Below are 13,974 nucleotides of genomic sequence, written 5' to 3'. Positions count from 1 at the left end.
GTTGTACTGTCAATGGTTGTATCAGCCAGACAAGTCAGACCTCCAGGCTGCTCTCAGCCCGCAAGAGGAGCCAGGGCTGCTTGGCTCAGCCTCTCACTGGGGGAAATTCTCGGATGAACAGCTCTGTGTTGATTAGCCTAATGTTTCCGTGGCATTTTGATTAACTTTATGATTACATTTCTTTTGGTGCAAATGTTGGTTTAACAAATGTAACCGTGAGGCTACGTTGTTGTACCCGCGTTAGCCTAGACCTGAGCCAGGCTGCCTGGTCTATTGCCTGGTATATCGTTACTAAGAGAGGAGCTTGTGAAGAACGAACATCCCCACAGTCAAAGCATTTCCCCCAGATATGCATATAAAAACGTTTGTTGCTTTAATAGCCTACAAGAAATAAAACGTCTGTTTGTATGTCATGCTAACCCGTTAGCGATGAGCTAATGGTGGTTGTGTACTACTAGGCCGCCCTCATCTCATCTTATACCCGGGACGGGAGTTAACGTTATAAAACACATTTCCTGTCAGTTGGACAACCTGGTCAGTTCTGAAAATATGTGTCTATTATTGTGTTATTTCAGCTATCGTTATCGGTTGTTAAGTTATAGTAATATGAAAAACAGCCGATTAGCAAGCAGCTAATGCTAGCTTGCATGTTAAAACCATTGTGTATGTCATGCTAACCCGTTAGCGATGAGCTAATGGTGGTTGTGTACTACTAGGCCGCCCTCATCTCATCTTATACCCGGGACGGGAGTTAACGTTATAAAACACATTTCCTGTCAGTTGGACAACCTGGTCAGTTCTGAAAATATGTGTCTATTATTGTGTTATTCCAGCTATCGTTATCGGTTGTTAAGTTATAGTCATATGAAAAACAGCCGACATGCAAGCAGCTAATGCTAGCTTGCATGTTAAAACCATTGTGTAGCCTACTTATAACGTAGCTGGAGTAACTCATAAAACACATATTTTCTGAACTTACTTCAGTCCCCAACCAACGTTAATTCCTCGCGCACAAAACATTTGTTTTCATTCCTCAAAACAATGTTCTTTTTATTGGGGTCCATTGATGTCTGTAGCCAGCACAGCCAACCATGAGCAACCCGACTTCCAGGGAGCGTTAGATAACATGAAGCCGTGTGTCTTGTCTATATGACGATAGATCTATTATGTGCAGAGCCTGTCCAGCCAATGACGGCTTGAGACTGGCTGCCACAGCTGTCAATCATCCATTTTTATCCCTTTTTATATGTCAAATAACTACTTAAAAACAAACTGATCAGAAAAATGACCACTTGCACAGGCATTAGCATGATAATGACTATCTAAAATGATACAAACCACCTTTGGAAAAAAAAATTCTGACGTATACTGTGATTATTTTGGTTGTGATTTTCCCATCCACTAACATGGGGAGGCGGGCCTTGTGACCTAATACTGGATTCAGCCGTCAGGGCGGCGATCTAACATGCAGCGGCTTCACTTATGGGACCATGGAATGGCGTCCATCTTATATAGGTCGATGGAGGAGAGGCTCTACAACTGCTGTTTTTGTCCTATAGTTTTTGTCCTGTAGTTTTTGTTCTTTTCAGTTTTTGTTTATTTGACTTTGATTGGTTATTTTGTTTATTTCAGAGATTCCGTTTTGCCAGTTACAGCATGGAGGGTGCCATAGTTCTGCAGGTGGTTGGTCACTGGGTGTGGGCTTATCCTGGGTCCCCTTAGTGCATATTATAATTTTGGGTGCTGTGTTTTGTGTGCTCTTAACCTGTGTTGTGTTGTGCTTTGCAGTGAGTGTGCTTTATTGGTTTATTGGTGGTGGTGCAACCCCCTGACCCTCTTCCCCCTCACTCACCCCCCCTTCCACCTGTGGACTCCACTGGCACCCCCTGCTGTACTGGTAATTTTAGCCTATTTTGATCATTTTTAATCTTATTTATAATAAAGAAATTGTTTTAACTGCACTTTACATTAAATTACATCATTTGGCAGACGCTTTTATCCAAAGCGACTTACAATAACACATTTTTTGTCAGCAATAGAGCAATCAACTATGGAGCACAGTCTATGACAACTACAAGTTCTGAAGGAACAGTGGTACGAGTTTAGTTTAGTTTTTTTTTTTTTTTTTTTTTTTTATTTATTAACACGTTCACTGCCGTGGACGAGTCAACTCGTCAAGCAGAAACCAGCGGTTGACTGCCGTGGACGAGTCAACTCGTCAAAAAAAAAAAAAAAAATTTGACGGTGGGACGTGGATCAACGCCCCCCACGTCTCCTATAAAAATATGGGAGCCACCGAACGTGTACAACCCATTCCACCGACCCACTAAGTGGCGACAGTGCTCTCCAGACTAGAAAAAGCAGAGCCAAAACTGCAGGGGAAAGCGCGAGGAAACCATTCTCATACTGTAAAATGGATTGGCGAAAACGCTTTCGCTTTCGCGCTGGGAGCTGGCGGTGGGGGATTGCAAATTTGCATAATAGATTATGGGTGCAACACACTTTGAAACACCGGCAGAAAGCCCAGAATCGCACGCAGCTTCATTCCAGCTGAGCTCACAACCGAAACGAACGAGCCCCATGCAGACTCGCCCAAAGAGCGGCCGCCAGCAGCCAGGCAGCACAGACAGGCAGAGCCTCGCTTGTACCGCTGCAGCCACGGAGGGAGGAGGAGAACACACACGAGGAGAAGCTCGTTCCACCATTGGGGTGCCAGGGACGAGAAGAGTCGAGATCGGGATGAGCGACTTTTGAGCCCCCGTAGCGAAGCACTGCACTCTTCTCTTGCAGCTGCTTGTGAAAAAACATTTAATTGGCATGTTGCCTGAACAACAAATATGCAGCTGATTTGAGCAAATATTTGCTTGACAGGTTACCGGAACAACAAAATAAATAGAACATATTTTGTTGAACCTGGAGATGCACGTCTCTGCTCCATTCCTTTATCAAACCTGATGTTGGGGTGTTTTGAACTCTATTGTGATATTCTCTGGGTGAAATTCCCAGAGTGGCGTTGTCTGGTAATCACTTTTTGTCCGGGCCTTAGTGCCCTGGTTACACATGTATCAGCTTCACAGTGACCTGTTCTCTTCCTGTCTGCAGATCAGGAAGATGCAAAGAGACGTCCTTGAACCTCGTCATTATTTTGACAGCCCTTTTCTGATCCCTGTCCATGGTGGCTCGTTGTTTAGCTGTACAGCCCACAAGCAGTCCACCCCCATATTCTAGACATGGTCTGATCAGTGTGTTGTAGATATCAAGCAGTCCACCCCCATATTCTAGACATGGTCTGATCAGTGTGTCTCTGGGCAGCTAAAATCCAGGCCATCCTGGTTGATCTTTTCTGGGGACGTTATCACTCCCTTACGAAAAAGTCACATGTAATTCACATGTGAAATCTTCCATTTCACATGTGAAAACTCACTTTCACATGTGAAACGTGCAATCTCACATGTGAAATGAAATATTCCACATGTGAAAATATAATGTGTGTCAAAGTCACATGTGAAACCTGCAATCTCACATGTGATTATGCTTTATTCACATGTGAAATAAAAACGTTCACATGTGAAAGTATAATGTGTGTCAAAGTCACATGTGAAACTTGCAATCTCACATGTGATTATGATTTATTCACATGTGAAAGACATTTTCCACATGTGATAATTTTATGTGTGTCAAAGTCACATGTGAAACGTGCAATCTCACATGTGATTATGATTTATTCACATGTGAATAACATTTTCCACATGTGAGAATTTAATGTGTGTCAAAGTCACATGTGAAACATGCAATCTCACATGTGATTATGATTTATTCACATGTGAATGACATTTTCCACATGTGAAAATGTTATGTGTGTCAATGTCACATGTGAAACTTGCAATCTCACATGTGATTATGATTTATTCACATGTGAAAGACATTTTCCACATGTGATAATTTTACGTGTGTCAAAGTCACATGTGAAACGTGCAATCTCACATGTGATTATGATTTATTCACATGTGAATAACATTTTCCACATGTGAGAATTGAATGTGTGTCAAAGTCACATGTGACACATGCAATCTCACGTGTGATTATGATTTATTTACATGTGAAAGACATTTTCCACATCTGATAATTTTATGTGTGTCAAAGTCACATGTGAAACATGCAATCTCACATGTGATTATGATTTATTCACATGTGAATGACATTTTCCACGTGTGAAAATGTTATGTGTGTCAATGTCACATGTGAAACTTGCAATCTCACATGTGATTATGATTTATTCACATGTGAAAGACATTTTCCACATGTGATAATTTTACGTGTGTCAAAGTCACATGTGAAACGTGCAATCTGACATGTGATTATGATTTATTCACATGTGAATAACATTGTCCACATGTGAGAATTTAATGTGTGTCAAAGTCACATGTGAAACATGCAATCTCACATGTGATTATGATTTATTCACATGTGAAAGACATTTTCCACATGTGATAATTTTATGTGTGTCAAAGTCACATGTGAAACATGCAATCTCACATGTGATTATGATTTATTCACATGTGAATGACATTTTCCACATGTGAAAATGTTATGTGTGTCAATGTCACATGTGAAACTTGCAATCTCACATGTGATTATGATTTATTCACATGTGAAAGACATTTTCCACATGTGATAATTTTACATGTGTCAAAGTCACATGTGAAACGTGCAATCGCACATGTGATTATGCTTTATTCACATGTGAATAACATTTTCCACATGTGAGAATTTAATGTGTGTCAAAGTCACATGTGAAACATGCAATCTCACATGTGATTATGATTTATTCACATGTGAAAGACATTTTCCACATGTGAAAATGTTATGTGTGTCAAAGTCACATGTGAAACATGCAATCTCACATGTGATTATGATTTATTCACATGTGAATGACATTTTCCACATGTGAAAATGTTATGTGTGTCAATGTCACATGTGAAACTTGCAATCTCACATGTGATTATGATTTATTCACATGTGAAAGACATTTTCCACATGTGATAATTTTACATGTGTCAAAGTCACATGTGAAACGTGCAATCGCACATGTGATTATGCTTTATTCACATGTGAATAACATTTTCCACATGTGAGAATTTAATGTGTGCACTGATAAAACAAAAGCATGCAGCTTTTCATTCAATTTTAATTGTATCCACTCCAATAGCTGAAAATTAATAATTTGATAATCTAATATAAAGTTTTTTATTCATATTTATGGTTGAAGCATTTTTTATTGTCGGATACAACGTAAAGTGGCAGCGGGATATCAGTCTTTAATTTGTGGTTTTCATCAAGTCTCTAGTATTAGATCAAACATCCATGCGCATGCGCAGTGTTGACAACGGAGAATAAAAGTATCTGTTAATTTCCCTCCAATTCTTTTTAACACACTCCGCAGTTGCACCAGTCGCACGGCACTGCTGTCCCGTGCTGAGTGAAGCCATTGAGGTCTGAGGTAAGGACAAAACATTTTTACATACTGGTAACGTTTTTCTTCAAAACTGGCCGTTCATTTTAGGTTAAAACAACTCGGCCAGACAGACGACAGCTAACGTAATGGGCTCAGTCAGCTCAGAATAGACGACAGCTAACGTTAGCATCTAGCTAGCTAACGTAGCATATGTCAGGCCTGTCATGTATTAAAATGCAGTTTTCTTGTCTCAGCGAGCAACAACGCCTGGATGGCGACATGGCGCATGTTATATATATTGTCTGCATTGCGTGCCAAATGTTAAAAAACAACTGCTATGGTTTGGTTTAGGGCATCTAACGTTTACTGCATGCTAGCCCCAGCTGCACAGAATAACTTGGTTTGAAGTAGCTAGGCTATCAAGTTAGCTTAACCTAGCGTTACATGGTTTGGTTGAAGGGCTTTGAAGGAAATAAGACGAGCACTCGTGGTTGAGGTCATGGTATTGTTATCACAGTTCGCTAGCGTTAGTTAGCTTAATGTTAGTTGTGTGGGAATTGCTGTTAGCTAGCTGTTAGCTAACGTAAGCTATGCAGCATGTAGTAAGCCTGCCATTCATAGATACAATGCTTTTTTCTTCCTCCGTGAGCAACAGTAGTCTATTAGTGCAACGTTAGCTAAGGTCTGCATTGCATGCTGCTAACAGTGCATTGTTTGACACAATTGTGCCATGAAAATGCCTCCAGCACACAGAAAATAAAACCTGAGCTAGCTGGCAGCTTCCCATGCTAAGGAAAATATGTGGAAACATAATCTGGCAAGTGCTGTTTGTTACTTTTATTGTTAAGGCCTGACTTTGTCAAAAGTTAGCTTGCTAAAGATTGAATTTTCCTTTTCTCTTGCAGTGCAACCTCTGGATACATTGTGGTAAGTTCTGTTAATATCATAAGGGTTGTGGTTCTAAATCCCCTCTAATGCAGTGTGCTGCCTATAGTGTAAGTGAATGTGTAGCTATACTTGTTTTATTCACTGTAACAGGGTTCCTTGAAGTGCTTTGATTTTGAGGGGGGGGATCAAGTACTGCACCTTGAAAATAGCCTATTTCCAAACCAAGTGCTTGAAAGAGTACTTGAAAGTCTTTAAATGTAATCTTGTAATGTGATGTCTGTATGAACCCTGCTGTAGCTAGCTTTAGCTAAATAATTAGCAGTGGTGCCCATCATATCTATCCCCCTCTGTCTCTATGTGGCCATTTACACCTGGCATTAACATGTGTTTTCTGTGATCAGATTGCAATCGGGTAGTGCTTGACCACTTGAAAGTAAGGGTGTAGGCTAAACGTCCCCAAGACAGAGTGAGGATGGATACACACAAGCATCCAGTGTCTGTTCTATCATAGACTGTGCTGTACAGCAACTTTCTTCAAAAATATCTGGATCTCTAATATTTGCCCTATAGTACTTTTGGATACGAATAAGTGTGTGTGTGTGTGTGTGTGTGTGTGTGTGTGTGTGTGTGTGTGTGTGTGCGCATTAACATTGAAACAATCATTTATGTCCAGTGTCCAATCCGATTTGACAAAAGATAAGCATGTGTGTTTTAATTTTACATGAGTTAATTAGATTAAATAAAATAAAATGCATTTGGTTCAACCGCAATTTTTTTTTATGTATGTAACCCTTGGTGGTTATATTCCCAGAATTAAAAGCAATAGAATTAAATATTTCCCCATACTCCCTGACTAAAAGCATTTGAATTAAATATAAAACTAAAAGTAAATATCCCCATTTAAAATGTGTATAGATGTACAGTGATTGTAGTATTAGGCTGTATCAAACTGTCAATTTCATTCCTGTAATCTTAACTGGTCCTGTCACTTTAAAAACAATCTGTAACCAGCATTGTTGTTCACAACGTACATGTTGTGTCAGCACATGTTGAGACAGCCTACCTTGTTTCACGTTCACCTACGTTGTATTCTGTTTCCCATTGGTCCATAAAGGGGGACATCACCTGTCTAACGTTGTGATTGGTTGTGAGTGGAGCAGGGGCGGGTTTGAGCTGGGGACGCGGCCAGTGTGTTTTGGAACAGGCAAGCAGTCAGTCGCTGCAAGAGGAGGTTGGAGAAACCCGAATTTGATTTCTAGACGTTTACTAGTTTTAACTCGCGTTAAACTAACAGCGTGTCGGTTGCCAAGTTGTCAACCCGAGGACATTGGTAAAGAGGTGCTTTGCGAGCGCTGAAGAGGACTGGACGCTGGACAGAATCACTTGGTGGACGGCTAACGGTGATGTTCGTTAGCAGAGCTAAACAGTAACTGTGCAGAGCGTGTCATAGTTTTAGCCCACAAGTGGCTAGCGATAGCTGGTGTCTTGCCAGGCCAGTAAGACCTCGTGAAGCTAAGGCTAAGTATCCACCGGCGATCTCTACTGTTTCGGACGGGAGACAACAGAGGAAAATCTCCGCCTGGGCTTGGAGCTGCTAGCCCCGGCCATTCCGTTTCTCCTTCCCGTGGATCACAACTGCTGTTGCTGCACTGCCTGTCCAGACATGCATCCGTGCTGATGATGACAGTACGATAAACGCGTTCATCTTGCTTGCTAAAGAGGTACCTCACACTTGATTTTAAAGCTCCCCTTGGAGTGAAGGGGCCATTTGGTTTGAGGCCACACTGATCCCAAGCTTCGAAACAGGCCTGCAACTGGGGTTAGTTAGGTGTGCCGGCTTAGCTAGAGGTATTGGCATTTAAAGGTGGGCCCACAATTTATATTATATAATACCAGAGGTAAAGCAAAGGGGTTTACATTTCATGTGCATTGTATAAAAATAAGGTTATTGACTGGGATATTATTTTGATATTTGAATTGCTGATTTCAGAGTTTGATAACATTCATTAGTGAAATGATGTTTGTCTGGTTGGTATAGCTGTTTGGTTATTTAATAATACTTACCTGGCTTGTGTCACAAACAAAAAGGTATATTTTCCTGTAAAAGAAAACGCATACTTGAAGGAAAAGTGAATTTATGTTAACTGTGATAATTGTTTTATTTGTTTTATAACTAAATCCCATTCTATTTTCATACTTACCTGAGTTGTGTGGATTTATGATTACTGTCTTGACATTCTAAGTGTTTGCCTTACCTGAGGGAATCCAGTACCTGGGAAACAAAACGGATAAAGTAATATTAGGCCATTGTGAGTTTAAAGGGTAATACACCAATTTTCAAAGTAAATAAGGGATTATAAGTAATTGCTGCTCTAGGTTTGGGTGCAATAAATAAATACATATAACGGTTTAAAATCACAGTTACACTCTCATACCCTACATTAAGAGTTATTTCATATAAATTAACATGGTATAGCATACAAATAGGACTATTTAAAGTTAAAAGGATCTGGAGCGCTGTATCTCAGGCTAGTGGATACGACGAAAGCGCTACATGTAGGCTATTTTTTTGTTGCCAGATTTCACAATAACACATAAAGGTCCGCAATACCGTGAAACCGTGGTATTTTTGTCCAAGGTTATCATACCAATATCAAAAACTCATACCGTTGCATCTCTAATTGTGACCACATTGAACACAAGTGTACATGCAATGCATCCTCTCAATCCACATACAACAACAGTCACTGCAGTTTTTCTACTGCTCTATGCTATGGAGCTTACCTGATTTCAATGTGAACACTGGAGATACATTATTACCAGGTGTAAATTAAATCAGGTTAATGTGGTCAAGCACTATCCGATTGCAATCTGATCACAGAAAATACGCCAGGCGTCAATGGCCTCTATCCCTGTCTCTGCCTCTCTCTCTCCTCTGTGTCTCTCTTTCCTCTCTCTCTCTCTGCCTGTGTCTCCCGTCGTCTCCTGAAGCCACTGCCGTCTCCACCACCACCAACCCACCCACACACGAAGTGCCGGAGCGGACTGGGACCCTGTCCCCTCTCCCAACAACGGTAGGGTCCTTATTTAGTCCTTACAAAATCAGCACATGGTTCTCATTACATTATTTTGAAAGTTCTGCCCGGCCCTCAAATTTAAGAGAATTGGGTCTGGAAATTCCTTGCAAAGTCTTTGAATTTGATTTTTAGGAGGTATGAGAACCCTGCAAATGTGACTAAAAAACAACAACATTCAAATAGGCTCTGCAAATATAGTGCAGATGTTCTCAGCATAGTGGTATACAAAGAAGCAAGGATATTAATTTAAATACACAAATACTATATAATATTATTTAGTCAAAAAAATAGATTTGGAATAAATACATTTATCTATTTATTTTTTATATTTTTTTATATTTATTTTTTGCTACTTTGACTCTGATGCGCTGCAGTCTGATCTCAGAAAAAAATGCATGTTAGTGTCAGGTGATAATGACCTCTATCCCTGTCTCCTTCTCTGCCTCTCTATTGTCTTTCCCTCTGCCTCTGTCTCTCCTGTCGTCTCCTGAAGCCACTGCTGCCTCCACCAGCACCACCCCACCCCTTCCCCATGAAACGGCGGAGCAGCCTGGGACCCGTGATCTCTGCAACAACGGTATGCTAATGTTTTCAAGCACACTATCGGATTGCAATCTGATCACAGACAATGCATGTTAGTACCATCATTTGATGATATAAGTTGAAAAACTTAAATGGATAGGCCACTTTTTGGGGAGTTTAGCGAATTTTCCATATCGCCCCCAATAAACATCGATATACACGTCTTCACAGCAACTGTCCGTGCAGTTTGGAGGGTCGGGGTGTGCAGTAGTTAAATGGACAGCACTAAAACAGGACCAAGCGGATCGCGGCTCAAAGTCAACAAAACACAGTGCCTAAAATATAGTGTAAAATAAATATTCTGGTCAAGAGGTCTGTCTTTTTGTTTTGTTTTGTTTGTTAACTTAAGTTATTTAATTTAATTTACCTTGAAGTAAATTTGTATTTTGTTGTTGTTCCAACAGACCAAGTGCAAGCTGTGTTCCCAAACACCAGTGAGGTTCTAATCAGACAGTGCATGGCCCAGAAGTTGAAGGATGTGAGGCAGTGCGACAAAGAACAGTAAGTTTCTCTAGTTTTCTCTATCACTGAAAGTGGGTGTAAAACGTATAGAATGTAACCTGACCTTAATTCATGCTTATATTATATTGATATATCTTAATTAAAATTGGCGGTGTCTGTCACGATTGTGATGTCATCAGTGATGTGATAAACATTTTCCTGCCTGAGGCTAAACTCGTGGGCGTTCTGAGCATGAAGGGGTGGAGGGGATGTGCCACAAGGCATCATCCTCTCTGCCGAAAAGCCATTAGAAGAAGGCTAACCTTGCATCTCCAGGCTCTCTCTGAAAGGAGAAGAGCCGATCTGTGCTCAATTAGTGTTCTGGTCTGATATCTGGTGTATCTCTCTGCCTGTATCGCTCTTTTTTCCCCTGCAGTGTTAGGGTTGTATTCGTTTCATAATAGAGCTGTAATTGTAGTCGGGGCGTAGGGGCACAGATTCTGTTGTAGCATTTTCTGTTGGATTTATTGCATCTCCATCCATTATCCATGGCACATTTTACAGCATCTGTTTTAGGGCATAGGGTGTTGCCCAAAATTCTGAGAATGTTGCTCTATGCATCATAGATTTTGTGTAAGTTATGGGACCATTTGTGAATATAAAGTCCTGAATCAAATGTTTCAGTTCACAGCCGGACTACACTAGGTTTGCCTAGTTTTGGTTGTAATACCCCAGTATGTTTGTGAAATTGCCTTGATTATTCTAATGATATTAAAATTTTCACGGGGCTATTCTAATGATATTTAAATTTTCACAGGGGAACCAACAAGATCAGAAGACTTGTCAGCGGCAGAGAAGGTGTTCCTGAAAGGGACATGACACCCCCAAGTTCTGAAGTCTCACAGGAAGCTGTCCCTGAAAGGGACATGACAGCCCCAAGTTCTGAAGGCTCACAAGAAGCTCACATGACACCCTAGCATAGTTATTACAAAGGGATAGGCCACTTTTTGGGGAGTTTAGCTCGATTGCCATATCCCCCCAATATACACTGTCTTTACAGTCACTCTCGATGCAGTATGGAGAGAGGGGTCATATTTAGCGATAGAACGGTACTGCCGTTCAAAGGCAACAAAACAAAGTGCCAAAAAGCTCTATGTACATCTTGTGACTCGGGTACTAATCCAAAATGCAGAAAAACAATTTTTTGAGGTAAATAAATATTTAGTAAACATCGCTGCCGGGTGTACAGCGCATGTGCAAATAACGCATGCGTGGAAGCGCTGTCCACAGACAAACAAGGAAGTGACCCGGTATGGATTTACTATGGAAATAATGTTTCATGCAACTATGGATTCTTATTTCATAGCATGGTGAATAAACTAGTCACAACATGTACACATGTGCATAGAGCTTTAGGCGCTGTGTTTTGTTGCCTTTGAACGGTAGTGCCGCCTCCACTGTTGTATCGCTAAATATGACCCCTCTCTCCATACTGCATCGAGAGTGACCGTAAAGACTGTATATTTAGGGTAAGTGGGGACAAAATGGCAATCGAGCTAAACTCCCCAAAAAGTGGCTGTTGCCATCTTTATTTTTCATCCATCAGAGCTGCAGCTTCACCTGCAATTGTTCCATGATCACTGTACATGTACATGCAATCTGTCAATCACTCCCTTTGATTTTGGTCTCCCGTTTGGAGTTGAAGTGGTGGCTGTTGCCATCTTTATTTTTCATCCTTGGGGGGTTTCCCAAAGCTGCAGCTCCGCCTGCTATTGTTCATGATCACTCTACATGCGATCTGTCAAGTCACTCCCTTTGATTTTGGTCTCCCGTTTGGAGTTGAAGTGGTGGCTGTTGCCATCTTTATTTTTCATCCGTCAGAGCTGCAGCTTCACCTGCAATTGTTCCGTGATCACTGTACATGCGATCTGTCAATCACTCCCTTTTCTAGAGATGTATGATAAATGCAGTTATGAAAAGGTGAAGTTTTGTTAATAAATAAGATAATTTTATTCTTGTACATGTGTTGTGTGTTGCAAATAACCTACTGGTATGTGTCAAATTGTATGTAATCTGAAATTATGTGGAAAATGTGTCAAAGAAGGGATCATTCACATGTGGTTGTCTACTAATACATGTGAATGTTCCCACATGTGATCTTAGGACATGTGAATTTGTTGTTCATGTTATTCCATCCACATGGGAATATTCCCACATGTAATGTTGAAACCATGTGTGATTCTATGTTTTCCACATGTGGTTTTGGAGAAATGTGTTTTGGTTTTTCACGTTATTCCAATTGGCATGTAACACATGTCCCAACAATCACATGTGGTTCAAGATCATGTTGGAAGGTTCATGTGTTTCAACCACATGTGAATATTCCCACATGTGATCTTGAACCACATGTGGTTGTTGGACATGGAAATTACACATTTCAACCACATGTTGAATCACATGTGAAAAACCAAAACGTGTGCCAAAACCACATGTGGTCCACAACATATTGAATCACATTTGGTTTTAATATCATGTGGGAATATTCACATGTGGAGGGAATAACAAAACCACGTGTCCTAAAACCACATGTGGTTCAAGGTCACATGTGGATATCCACATGTGAATATTCCCACATGTGATATTAAAACCACATGTCGATCACATGTGGTCTTAATCACACGAAACATGTGTCCAAAAACCACATATATTCCAGAATCACATGTGATTTCCCACATGTGAATATCCACATGTGATATTAAAACCACATGTCAATCACATGTGGTCTGAATCACACAAAACATGTGTCCAAAAACCACATATATTCCAAAATCACATGTGATTTTCCACATGTGAGTATCCACATGTGAATATTCCCACATGTGATATTAAAACCACATGTCAATCACATGTGGTCTGAATCACACGAAACATGTGTCCAAAAACCACATATATTCCATAATCACATGTGATTTTCCACACAATTCCACACAATTAAAACCACATGTCAATCACATGTGGCATTTCAAAATCACATGTGACTTCCACATGTGGCTTGACATGTGAACATCCACATGTGATATTAAAACATGTGGTTGAGTCACACGAAACGTGTGTCCAAAAACCACATATTTCAAAATCACATGTGATTTCCACATGTGACTTTTTCGTAAGGGCTGGGTCCCACAAAGTGTTCTGTATTTACCAAGGGAGGAGGTGGCCAAGGGCTAATACACCTGCCGAGCAGAACAACAGCTTTAAGTGGATCCAGAAATGACTTGATGTGAAAGGCTGGGCAGTATGGAGGCAGGTTGCAGAGACACTCTTGAAACAGGTGGGATGGTTGGGTCTGGGCTTGTCACTTTTCTTTGTGAATCCTAACGCACTGTCACTCAATGATGTTCCACCGTTTTATAGAGGTCTGCTAAGAGTATGATGACTGATGAAGGTGCTGAGAGCGGCACCTCTCAGCTCGGTGGAGTGGCTGCTGGAAGAGCCTCTGGTTTTTGGTGCGAGGCTGGACATCACCACAGC

The 13,974-nt window shown here is 40.7% G+C and overlaps 1 long non-coding RNA gene across 1 annotated transcript; it reads left to right on the top strand.

Annotated features, from left to right (window-relative positions):
* The first annotated feature begins 9,886 nt into the window (after positions 1-9,886).
* Positions 9,887-11,952, top strand: LOC310782083. Its single transcript, XR_014553017.1, has 3 exons — positions 9,887-9,997; positions 10,407-10,503; positions 11,261-11,952. It is a non-coding gene; the product is annotated as an uncharacterized lncRNA (long non-coding RNA).
* The last annotated feature ends 2,022 nt before the right edge of the window (positions 11,953-13,974 follow it).

Source organism: Poromitra crassiceps (genome assembly GCF_964638095.1).
Source record: "Poromitra crassiceps genome assembly, chromosome: 9".
Lineage (NCBI taxonomy): Eukaryota > Metazoa > Chordata > Actinopteri > Beryciformes > Melamphaidae > Poromitra > Poromitra crassiceps.
Note: the sequence above shows the minus strand (reverse complement) of the source record. Positions and strands in the feature narration are given on the sequence as shown.